At 41.4% G+C, this 13,511-nt stretch overlaps 1 protein-coding gene across 5 annotated transcripts in view; it reads right to left on the reverse strand.

The window, feature by feature from the left end:
- The window catches only part of SGIP1 (SH3GL interacting endocytic adaptor 1), a 280,603-nt gene that overhangs the window by 264,744 nt on the left and 2,348 nt on the right, over positions 1–13,511 (reverse strand). The gene's annotated exons all lie outside the window — the stretch shown is intronic.

Below are 13,511 nucleotides of genomic sequence, written 5' to 3' on the forward strand. Positions count from 1 at the left end.
GTGGACCCACATGTAAACCCACGTGTAGAGAGATAGGTATATAGATAGATATGTCTGTGTATGTGTATGCATACACACCAATGGACATGCACACACACACATCTCATTCCTCCAGGTGAGAAGGGCTCTCTTTTCTTCCAGCTGTGACCCCGAGGGAATATGGCGCACCTGCAAACCTACCTGTCAAGGACAATGGGTCCATAGATGGCCCTTTTAATTCTTGACTTGATTCTTTTTCTTTTTTTTTCTGAGACAATTGGGGTTAAGTGCCCAGGAAGTGTTGAGTGTCTGAGGTGAGATTTGAACTTGGGCCCTTCCTGACTTCAGGGCTTGTGCATTCCCTAGCTGCCCCACTTGACTTGATTCTTAATTCTTAATTTGGTCCCAGAAAGTGTGGGGGACAGACAAGGAAGAACTCTTGGTAAGCCAGTCTGGGCTCCAATAGACAGAGCAGGTCAGGCCCTGTAGCCCACGAGTTGATACAACTTTAGCAGATAAAAGCTAACGGCCAGAGGGGTCTCCCTTTGCTCTGTCCTTCCGTCTCCGCTTCGGTTTCTCATTTTCCACTTCACCATCACAGCCAGTTTTAATTAAGGCTGCCGTGGGCCAGGCGCTGTGCTAAGCCCCCTACTCAGGTCTGGTCCTCACAACAATCCCTGAGGTGTAGGTGCTCGATATTCCCATTTTACAAGGGAAACAAGAAGAAAATAGAAGGTCAGCAGGACCTTGGCTAAGAAAGAGACAGAAAATCAGACTCAAGCTGGCTAAGAAAGAGAGGGACAAGAAGAAAATGAACAGCAGGACCTTGGCTAAGAAAGAGACAGAAAATCAGACTCAAGCTGCCCGGGATGGTGACCATCCCCGCGACGGCCACAAGATGGCGAAGGGAGAGTTTTCTGAGGTCCCATCACTGCCTTGGATTCCATAGAAAGCGGGCGCCCGTGGGTGGCGACGGCCTGTTTTTGTCTGTCCCTAGCCCAGCTTCTGCCACATCTGGAGCACCAACAGACGCGGAATCGTGGATAACAAATACATGCGGGGCCAACGTCCTCCGTTTTGTCAATCACCGTTTGTTTTTCAGATGTTTATCTTGGGGACCAACAGCCTTTCTCTTGCCCGGTGGGCAGGACCAGGTGAGTGCTCCTCACCTGAGTCCTGAGCCCTTCTCTGCCTAAGGAGGGAGGGAGGGTGCAGCCCTGGCCGACGCCAGTCATCCTGCCCAGTCTGTCCCCGAGGCCGGCGGGGAGGGGGAGAGAATGGCAGGAGGGCTCAGGCTTTTCCATCCAGATGTTGTTGAAAATGGGAAGTGCGCTGACCCAAAGCTGGTCCTTGGAACTGCGGGGGAGGTGGACGCTCAGGGGGATGAGACGTGCTCCTTTTGCACAAGGTTCTGTGAAGTTAAAAGTGGCTGGATTTGGAGCCCAGGGGGCAACTCGGGCACCTGCCCCACTGGGCACTGCAAATGCCAGGCAAGTGCTCATTGTTTGAAGGCTAGATCTAGCAAGGGGGCCATGGGTGTTCTCCCAAAAGGAGGGGGGGGGATTACCCCTGACTCCAACTAAGAACAAGGCGGCTGGTAGTGCAGCAGAGGGAGCACCGGACAAAGGCGTGTTCTCCCAAAAGAAGAGGGGAATTACCCCTGACTCCAACTAAGAACAAGACGGCTGGTCGTGCAGCAGAGGGAGCACCGGAGGGAGCACCGGACAAAGGCATGTCAAGAATCAAGAAGACCCGCGTTCGATTCTGAATTCATCTTTTACATCATGGTTTTCCTAGCTGGGTGACCGTGAACCAGCCACTTCACCCTCCACTGAACAATAAGTCATTGAGCTGCCGTTCAAGCTGCAAAACAAGAATAAGGAGGCGTCTCCGCCCTGGAGCCCTGTGAGGCCTGAAGCCCACAATGTTTGTAAAACTTTGCAGGCTTGAAAGTTTGCTGACTTATGCCATGTAAATGCTAACAATGGTAATGCTAGATGAATATGACAGATAATGCTACAAATACCAATGAAATGCCAACGAGTACAATGCTAACGGAGACTGACTTCCTATTTGGCAGCATCTGCACGAAGCCCTCATCCCACTTGGGGCCTGGTGGGCCACTAACGGCCTGGGGGAGGGGCCTCCTGGAGAGGGAGCTCCCTCGGGCCGCCGAGGGTAACCCATCACTTCTGGACGCTGAGAGGCTGGGCCCGGCTCACACTCACAGCTGGTGAGAAAACAGGGCAGGAAGCGCGGGGCTGGCCCGCTACGCGGGCAGCGGAAGGAGCAGTAGACAAAGGGCCTGGCTTCCAAAACGGCCAAATGCAGGGCTTACCGTGGGCGCGGCGAGGTCACTTAATGGCTCTGGGCCTCGGTTTACTCATCTGTAAAATAGACTGTTGGACCAGACTCTCAGCCCCTCTCTGCGCCCCAGCTGCGCTCTCTTACAAGTGAGGAGATTCAGGTAGCTCAGAGACCTCAGGACACTTGCTCAGGGTCACCCAGCTAATAAGTACCAGGGCTGAGATTCGAATTCCAGGCTCTATGATAGAAAAATGAATCCTATTTTAGAAATGTGGCAAAAATAGCTCGTGATTAGGTCAGATAGCACGATGTCGGGCCAAGGCGGGGATGCAATTTTGTCCCACTGAACGGCCGGCCACAGCCATCCTTTTCCCAGGCTTGTTCAGGAGTCCCAGGACGCAGGTGTCCCCAGGAGGGGAATCTAACGTTCCCTAAGGAAGCTTCAAGCGCCTGCCTCTCATTCAGACAGATGAGCAGCCCGGGGCCGGGGGGAGGGGGGGAAAGGGGGGGGTGCTCAAGGCTTTAGAGGAGTGGGGCAGCTGGGTGGCGCAGTGGGTAGAGCACCAGCCCTGAATTCAGGAGGACCCGAGTTCAAATCTGGTCTCTGACACTGAACACTTCCTAGCTGTGTGACCCTGGGCAAGTCACTTAACCCCAATTGCTTCCAAAAAAAAGAAAAGAAGAAGATTTTCGAGGGACAGTCTGAAAAAGATAATTCTAAGTGTAGGAGGCAGTGTGTCCCAGAGATGAGAAAGTAGGGTAGTACAACATCCATGCACTGGGGAAAGGACTTCCTCTCTGGAATTAAATCCTAAGTCTGGGGATTTTGAAAATTTGATTAGAATGTTGGAGAATCCCAGAATTAGGAGTGCGAACACAACCCACCAAACATCCCCACTGCCACCTCCCTGACAAGTGGGGGTCTCGTGTCCTATTTTATTACACAAGCCACTCCCCCCTCCCATGTGTCTCTGTCTCTTTTTTTCAATAAGAATGGAAGAAAAATTTTTAAATGTCAACCTTTCTGTTTCCCAAATCCATCCATTTTCAGGACTGTCACATGAACCTGGAATTCCAATCCTCTTCCCTTTGCCTCTGGCTTTTCTTTGTGTCTCAGAAGGAATCTCCAGTCCTCCCTAACACTGTGCTTTCCCTCCAAAAATATCTCAGATTTATGCTCCAGACTTCTTGTTTATACACAATGGTGTCCCTCCTCTCTCCCCGCGACAGACTGTGAGCTTCGGGAGCTCAGAAAATGCCTTTATTGGTAGGGAGCTTCTCATAATGCTCAGAACCCAGCCGCATATCTATACATACATAAATATGTGTATGTAAATAAGTATGTACACACTTACATATATATGCACATACTTTATACACACACACACACACATATATATATATTAGATGCCCACATATTATTGCAAAGGAAATTAGTTATACTAAATACATATGTGTTGTATATGTATGTGTATTGCATCCACACACATGTACATGGAGATAAGTATGGAGATATATAAATATATATATATATATATATATATATATATATATATATATATATATATATTTAGATAGATAGATAGATAGATAGATAGATAGATAGATAGATAGATAGATATGTCGTGTGTTTATGGACACACACAAAATTTCCCAGACCCTGCATTAGTTAGGAAGCTCTGTCCTAAGCAAACCTCCCATCAGCTGGAGGTGGCTGGATGCGGTTCCCTGTGGAGCCTCCAAGTTTGTCCCTTTTGCCTCCTTGCTGGGCCCCGCGTGTCTCGAGCTCCAACCAGCCTTGGCAGCCTTCCATCCCCAGGGCTGGACATGCTCCTGGTTCCAGACCACGCCCTTCCCTGGCCCGGTTCACGGAGGTGCCGGTCCACCTGCCCCCTTTGCCCCGGCCGGCACTTCCTCTGGCTGCTTCCACAGGTAGCCGGGGACGATGGCAATCTCGGTGTTGCCAGGTCCAGTCTGACGGAGGCGGGGAGTGGCTGGCACCGTGGGAACCTCAGGAGCTGGGCTTGGTCTCTGACCGGCCCGGCAGGACGGCCTCACCTCCCTTATCTCCCTTCCTCTCCTGCCCATCCCTGCTCCGGCTTCTTTCTCACTAGCAGGTTGATCCCACCTTCCCTTGGGCCCCTTGGGCTGACCTTCCTTGAAGCCTCCCCCACCATGCCCTTTACCCAGATAGGCCAAAGCTCCTCTTTTCTCTCATTTGGACACGCTGGAGTCCTTCGCGCTTCTGGCAGATCTCCCCAAAATAATTAGGAAGAAAGAATGGTCCCTCGCCAACTTCTTCCTTATCTCCAACTTACACATCCCATCACTCACCACCTGAGACGCACGCGTCAGGGGACGCTGACATATCATTAGGCAGATAACCCTGGACCTGATTATGGCTGTGAAGGTGGAGAGGAGATAACGTGGACCAGAAAATCAAGTCCTGGCCGTAGCTTGTAATGGAGACACTGATTCCCTGCTCTCGGAAGAACCGAGAGAACATTCCCGGGCGATTCTGGGTTAAGTGGCCAGAACGCTGGACTTGTCACGGATGTGACACAGAGGGACAGATGCAGACGGGAGGGGACCATCGTCCAACCCCATCACTTTGTGGAGGAGAAAACGGAGACCCAGGCCATTGGCTGATTTCTTCCAGGTATTTCACATAGCAAGTCCCGGAGCCCGTGCCCTTTGCACTGCGCCATATTGTGGCTCTGTTCCTGGAGCCCAGAAGGGGTTCCACAGCATGCCAGTGGAAAGACTCCTGGCTTTGGGGTCAGGTGACCTGGCTGTCAATCATAACTCTCCCCCATTTCGGACAAGCAACCCCTTCTCAGGCCCTCATTATTCTCAACTGTTAAATGAAGAGGATGGACAAAGGATCTCTAGGAGCCATGATCCCATGAATTTCTCACAAGACATCTTTAGGAAGTATTTTTCCCATGCAAGGAACATCTCATCTTTGCATATGATAATAATAATAATGATAATAACTATGAGGGATTTTAGATGAATTGTCATGGTTGCAAAGCACTTTATGGTTGCTACTTCATTTGAGCTTCTGAAGGGTGGATCCTACAGATATCATAAACTCCATTTTACAGGAGTGGAAACTGAGGCTGAGACTTGATCCTGGATAACCATTTATAAATGACATTGGATTTTGCCATGCATCTTGCTCCATGTTCATCCTACACTCTGTCCTTCACAGGATGCTCTCTCTCCTTTGTAGAAGTAGAATTAAAAGAATCCCCCCAAATATGCCTAATAATTCCATGATACCCAGGATTCTAGGATCACAGCCTTTCTCCCCTTATTGCCAAGTAAACAAACCAAGGCTCAAAAGGATTTAAATGACTTGTTCTAGCATTGGAGGCAGATTTCTGATTTCTGAATCAGTGGTTTAAAGTCCAGTTTCTTAAATTGTGGTTTATAGCCCCATCTGGGGCCTGGTAACTGAATGAGGGGGTCATGAAATTAGAATTTATCATCAGTAAATGTTTCATTTGTATAACTTTTTTATATTCCTGTATACCTGGGGTCATGTAAAAGTTTCTCAGGATAAAAAAGGGGTGCGAGGAGAAAAGGTTTAAGAAGCGCTGCCTTAGAGGATTAAAGAGAAAAAGAAATGGAAGGCCATGAAATCCACTGAACTGAGATCATCAGTCACAGAATTCCCAAACTCCTTGTCTTCCCACAAATGTTTGCCTAAGTAATGATTTGCTGTGGGTCAAGTTTTAAGTATTTTTGTTTCATTGCTGGTCACTGACCCACAAGAAAAAGCTCCAGGCTTTCTTAAGTTACTGTCTTTTGGGGAGAAACAAAAAATAAATGAATCTCTCTTAAAATAGCCATTTTCTGCTTTTATAGTACACCGAGGGAAAGTGTTCCCTTCATCTTTTTTTTTTTTCCTTTTGATTTCAAACAAGAATCTGGATTCTTCGGGAGACCTTCAGCCCTCTAAATCAATCTTTGCTTCCTTGGCTCATGGAGGGGAGGTGACCCAAGGCTCTGTTAGAGGAACACAAGCTCTGGCAAGCCTTACCCACCTGGAAGGACGCCAAACACGTCCCTGGTGACAGAATGTGTTAGCGCTCTCAGAGCCAGCCAGAAAAATAAGGAGGCGCTTATCTGCAGAAGGTTGGATACTAGGCAACCCAAGAAATAGAAATAAATACAAACTCAACCTTCCCCATTTCCCCCATGATAAATGGACTGGCATTCCGAGAGGCAGAAGGGGGTCCAAGTACAATATCACCAATCAACGCCTTGGACTTGATATGGTCTTCTCAAGTATAGAGTGAGGGGATTGGACTCAATGTCTCCAAGGTCCCTTCTGGCTCTGGAACTTCCCCTGCTCCCATGAACATTCGCTGAATTATTGCTACACTTCATGGGGGTCCCGTGACCGACAGTGCCATGTCAATGGAGGACTTGCTCCCTTCCAAATTGACTGAGCAGTGTGGTGGTCCCAGTGTTGGATTCTAGTCTCTGTTTCCTCATCTACAAAATGAGAAGTTGGAGTAGATGCCCTTCAAGGTCCAGATCCAAATCTGTGACTGTAGGGTCTGGTGACTTTCTCACAAAAAATCATGGGAAATCAGAAAACATACACTTTAGAGGATCATACTCAGTAGTTTTTGCATCTGGGGTAGTTTATGATACCAAACACGGTCATAAATCCATTTTTAAAGACATTCAACTCAAGGGAAATGTGAATTTATCAGGAATCAGTCCCTAGGAAGCTGTGTCAAGACCACCAAAAGTTGTGGGTTCTTTTCATGGAGGCGCTTGGAGGAAGTGAGCTCTATAAACAACTGAGCCCCCACCGGTCATCTCCCTGAGCAGAGCTTCTGATAAGGATAAGCAGGAAAATAACTTTATATGGCACTGTCATCATGGAGAATGAAGGAGATCAATAAAAACCTGACAGACCCTTCCATTCAGTCAACCCTCCGATAACAGGCACAACATTCTTGCAAACCTCGAACTGATGCAAATGCAATTGTTGCTATTGTTATTACCGGACTCAATGACTTCCAAGAGAAAGTGGATGTGGGCTAAGACAGAGAAGGTGGATCTGAGGTAGGAACATGTTATGAAATAAGACTCAAGATCACAAATGAGCCAAGGGAAAATGGACACTGGAATCAGTAGAGAGGCAGGGAATCAGAGGGCAGAGCATTCTGTGTGTTGTTAGTTATCGTTGTATGAATTGTTTCTGAGATTTTTTTTATTAGAAGTTCAGTTCCCACCAGGGTGGAAAGCAGCACAAGGGAAAAAGTATCCAGAAATAAGTGTGATATAAAGACACCAACCAAAGTTGCTTTTAAATAAAGAAATGAAAAAGCGAACAGCTCATAAAACCGACTGGCAGCTTCACATCCCTTTATCTTTTCTTTTACTAAAGAGAATCAGACTGTTCTGGGCACAATCAGAACCACAAGTGAAACTACCAAACAGGAAAGTTTGATGATGGATGAAGCAACTGCAAATTTTTCTGTTTGTGGGGGAAACCTGGACTTACTCTACCATCTTCCCAGAATCCTCCCTCATCAACAGAGTTTAACTTTGAAGAAATGTTTAAAATCAAGAAAAAGGCTGGAAAAATGAGCCAAAAAGAAAATAAAGGAAATAACTCTACCATAAAAAGCTATTATGGTGTTAGAGAAGATCAAGGCACAAATTCAGAAGTGAATAATGAAGTCAAAACAGCTACAAGCAAAGCCTCATAAAAAAAATATCAATTGCATATAAACCCAACACAAATTTCTGAGACACCTAAAATGATTTCCAAAATCAAAGTGGTAGAAGAAAAAATAGGTAAAGAAAGGAGAGAAATGAAGAAAATTATGAAAAGACATTTAACAACTTGATAAAAGAGGTACCAAGAATATCAAAGAAAATGGCATCTTAAAAACATTGACCAAATGGAAAAATGCTGCTGATGAAAATAATTTCTTGAAAATTACACTTGGGCAAGTGGAAGTAATGACTCCAAAAGATACCAAGGCACAATAAAATAAAGTCAAAAGCATGAAAAAACAAGAAAATGTGAAATATCTTTTGGCAAAATAACTGACCTGGAAGAGAGATCAAGGAGAGCTCATTAGAGAATTACTGGAGTACCCGAAAGTCACTACTTGAAAGAAGCTCAACATCATCATTTCAAGAAATTATCAAGAAAAACTATTTTAATATCCTAGAACCAGAAAGTAAAATAGAAATCAAAAGAATCAGTCAATACCTGAAAGATATCACAAAATGAAAACTCTCAAGAATATTATTGCCAAATCCTACAGCTCTCTGGTCAAAGAGAAAATACTTCAAGCAGCCAGAAGAAAACAATTCAAATACTGTGAAGCCACAGTTAGGATCCCACAAGATTTAGGAGCTGCATTAAAGCATCAGAGGGCTTAAAGTGTGATATATATCAGAAGGCAAAAGGGATGGATTTACAATTATTTACAATCAAAATTATTTAAAATCAAAAAATAATTTACCCAACAAAACTAAAATATAATCTCTTCATGGGGGAAAAATGAAGGGGGCAGGAATTTTACATTTCTAAATGCTTTTTTTAGAAAATAGACATCAAACAAAATAAAGAGTAGATTAATGATTTGGACACACAAATTTAAAAATCCTATAAAAAGAACAAAAGGTAAATCTCCAATTAAACATCAAAAAGAAATCCTGAAAAATCAAAGCAGAGCTTAATAAAATTGAAGGTAAAACAATAATACAACAACCACTGAATTAAAAAATAAAATCAGGAGTTAATTTTTTTGGGAACCAAAACAATAAAAGACAGAAGAAAATCAAATTACTAATATCAAAAAGAAAAGAACAAATACAACAGCAATGAAGATGAAAATAAAGCAATTTTAGTGCTATTGAGCTCAATTATATGCCAACAAAATGAAAATCTAAGTAAAATGAATGAATATTTACTATATATATATATATATAAACTGTCCAGATTAATAGAAGAGGAAATAGGTCATTTAAATACCATCTTACAAAAAGAAATTGAACTAACCATAAATGATTTCCCTAAGAAAAAAATCTTCAGAGCCAAATGAATTTACAAGTTAATTTTGTTAAACATTTAGAAATAATCCAAATAGTGTATAAACTATTTGAATAAAATAGGCAAATGAGTCCTAAGAAATTCCTTTTAAGACATGAATATGTTTTTGATGCTTATACCAAGGAGAGCAAAAGCAGAGAAAGTTTAGATCAATTTCTTTTATGAATATTGATGCAATTTTTTTCTAAATGCCAGCAAGAGATTATAGCAAATATACCACACAAAGATTATACACTGTGACTAGGTGAAATTTTATCAGAAAAGTAAGGCTGGTTTAATATTAAGAAAACTATTAGCATGCTTATCTATAGCAATAACAAAAATAAGAAAATTTTATATATCAATAGATGCAGAAAAAGCCTTTGACAAAATACAATACCAACTCTTATTTTAAAACATAAGGAAACATGAATCAATGGAGCCTTTCTTAAAATGGTAAGTGATATCTGTTTAAAACCACCAGCAAGCATTATACATAATATAGATCAGCTAAAAACCTTTCCAAAAAGATTAGGGATGAAAGAAAGAGAGGCCATTATCACCACTAATATTAAATATTGTACTAGAAATGTTAGCTATAGCAATAAGGCAAGATAAAGAAATTATAAACTAGTCAGTGAGGAAATAAAACTGTCATTCTTTACAGATAATATGATGGTATACTTAGAGAATCAATTTAAAAAATTAGTTGAAACAATGAACAGCTTCATCAAAGTTTCAAGTTATAAAATAAACCCACCTAAATCATCACATTCCTATATGGTACCAACAAAACCCAGATTTAGAAAAATTCCACCTAAAATAACTGTAGATACTATAAAATACTTTGTAGTTTACTTCTTAGACAGAGTCAGGGAGCAAATGAATAAAATTGCAAAACACTTTTCACACAAAGACAGATATACAATTGGAGAAATATCCATTGATTATGGCTAGACTGAGCCAATATAAAAATGACTATTTTACCTAAATTAGTTTCCTTATTCAGTGCCATACCAATTAAACTACCAACGAATTATTTTATAGTGGTAAGAAAAATAATAATAAAACAATAACAAAATAATAACAAAATAAACATTTGTTTTGGAGAATAAAAGGTCAAGAATATAAAGTTTCAAAAAAAAGGTGAAGGATCATGGTCTAGCAGTTCCAGATTTCAAATAATATTACAAAGCAATGATCACCAAAACAATCTAGTGCTGATTAAGAAATCCCTAATACACAGTAGTAAATGATCATCATAATTTAGTGTTTGATAAACTGAAAGACTCGAGTTTTTTGTGTAAGGACTCAATTTTTTACAAAAATTGCTGGGGAAAATTGAAAACAAGTGTGGCAGAAACTAAGCATAGACCATCTCACACAGCATACCAAAATAAAGTCAAAATGGATACATGATTTAGACATAAAGGATGATATTATAAATAAATTAGAGAGCCATGGAAAAATGTCCCTATCAGATCTCTGGATAAGAAAAGAATTTATGACTAAACGAGAGAGAAAACATCACAAGATGAATGAAATCAAAATTAAGAAGGAAACAGGAAAATAAAGTTTACAGCAAGTTTTATTGATAAAAGTCACATTTCTCAAATTCAGAGGGAAATGAGTCATATTTCTAAAAATAGAAATCATTTCCCAATTTCCCACCAATTAAAAGTATTTCTAATCATATGAGAAGGTACTCTAAATCTCTATTGTTCAAGAGAAATGCAAATTTAAAAAAATAATGAAAAAAATAAAAAAAGAGAAATGCAAACTAAGACAACTCTGAGGTACCACTACATACTTGTCAGATTGGCTAAGCTGACAGGAAAATATGGCAAATGTTGGAGGGGATGTGGGGAAACTGGGACACTGATGCATTATTGAAGGAGCTGTGAACGGATCCAGCCATCCTGGAGAGCAACTTAACTTAGAATTATGCCTAAAGGGCCATCAAACTGTGCATCCCCTTTGACCCAGCAGTGTTTCTACTGGGCTTCTATTCCAAAGAGATCTTAGAGGAGGGAAAGGGACCCACGTGTGCATAAATGTTTGTGGCAGCCCTTTTTGTAGTAGCAAGAAACTGGACACTGAGTGGATGCCCATTATTGGAGAATGGCTGAATAAATTGTGGTATATGAATGTTATGGAATATTATTGTTCTATAAGAAATGACCAGCAGGATGATTTCAGAAAGAACTGGAGAGACTCACATGAACTGATGCTTAATGAATGAGCAGAACCAGGAGATCATTGTACATGACAACATCAATATTATACAACAATTTGATGGACGTGGCTCTTTCCAACAATGAGGTGATTGAAGTTAGTCCCAATGCTCTTGTGATGAAGAGAGCCATCTACACCCAAAGAGAAGTTGTGGGAACTGAGTCTACCACAACATAGCATTTTCACTCCTTTTGTTGTTGTTCACTTACATTTTGTTTTCTTACTCTTTTACTTTCTTTTTTTGATCTGATTTTTCTTATGCAGCAAGAGAATTATATAAATATGCTTTTACATATTGGATTTAACATATATTTTAACATGTTTAACATATATTGGATTGCTTACCATCTAGGAGAGGAGGTAAGGGAAGGAGGGGAAAATCTGAAACACAAAGCTATGCAAGTGTCAGTGTTGTCAAATTATCTGTGCATGTGTTTTGAAAATAAAAAAGCTTTATATAAAAAAAGAAAATGCTCTTTGGCAAGCAGAGGCCATCAGCAATAATTGTAGGATGCCATGTCCATTTCTGGGTACCCCAGTTTTTGTAAATCCTGGAGGTTTGATATCCAAAGGTTTGAAGAACTCAATATAATATCATCCACAGGCAGAAATGAGCATGAGGAAGATTCAAATTTCTTGGACATTGTAGTCTCCTAAATGAAATGCTTACCACTAAAAAGGGCTAGGCCCAATTATTATTAAAGGAAAAACAAGAAAAATCTGTTATGAAACTGGATGGATGGTCTCTGGAGCTTAACCATGAGTAATGTATCTATCTTGACTATCCAAATGTATCTTGACAAGATCCAAAAGTGGAGGAATGGAGTGGACTGAACGAGCTTTGAGAAGTTACATAATTTTTTAATGATCCCAAAGAAAGGCCCATAATTCAATATTCTTCAGGTGTTGTTGGATGGTCCCAAGTCATGGAATGCCATAGTACTGAGAATGCTCAGAGACCAAAGGAGAGGTTTGTAGTGGCCGTGGGCAAGCACCTTATTATAAATGAATTTGCAAAGAAGAAGACTTAGAAATAGGTTCATCCCACTTTCTCCATCTCTCATTAATGGAAGCATGGGAGAGAGGTGAAGAAGTCTGTGTATACATGTGGAAGGAAGGGGAGTATCAGGTTATAGGACATAGCATTTATTTTTAGATTTCTCAGTTAGTGAATAGAAAATTTAATTTCTGCCTCAAACATTAATAGTGCGATCCTGAGCAGGTCATTTTAATCTCTCAGCCTCAATTTCCTTCTCTTTAGCATGGAGATAATAATCATATTACCGCCTAGGATTGTAAGGATCAAAGCAGATTTTCAAGAACTTTATAAATTATAGCTATTCTCATCATTTTGTTGATATGTTGATTGGTTTGCCTGAATTTTTCTTTCTTTTTTCTTTAAAAAACTTCTTTATTATATGAGATAATGAGGAAGAGGGAGGGAAAAAGGATAAGGGAAGGAAACTCTAGGTTGTGTAAAAACTACAGATAAGAATTAAAAAGTGTCATCAGAGATGCATTTTGACAGGGAAAAAAAGATGATGTAGCCATGTAAAACTGTCAGTAAAAAATGAGGGTTATAGTCGGCCAGCCAATCGTCTGCAAGATATGAGAAAGATTAGAACTTATGGAAGGAAAGAGATGAAAGCTGGCTGGAAGAAAGTTGCATGATTGGGCAAGCACGGATGGAAACAATTTTATCATTGCAGGAAATACCCACATCCATGAGACCACTGATCAGTGGAATACTGGAACACCCCAGACACCTTGAAATTTGAAGGAACATAAGAATTTGGAGAAGTAGGAAGGAAAAGGAAATGGATGCTAAACATGGGCCAATGCATCAAGTGAGACATGGGATGTTGAGGCTGGGGAAGAGCTTGTCATCCAACAGGAAGAAGAAAAATGTGGAAAG

Source organism: Sminthopsis crassicaudata, chromosome 4, assembly GCF_048593235.1.
Source record: "Sminthopsis crassicaudata isolate SCR6 chromosome 4, ASM4859323v1, whole genome shotgun sequence".
Classification (NCBI taxonomy): Eukaryota; Metazoa; Chordata; class Mammalia; order Dasyuromorphia; family Dasyuridae; genus Sminthopsis; species Sminthopsis crassicaudata.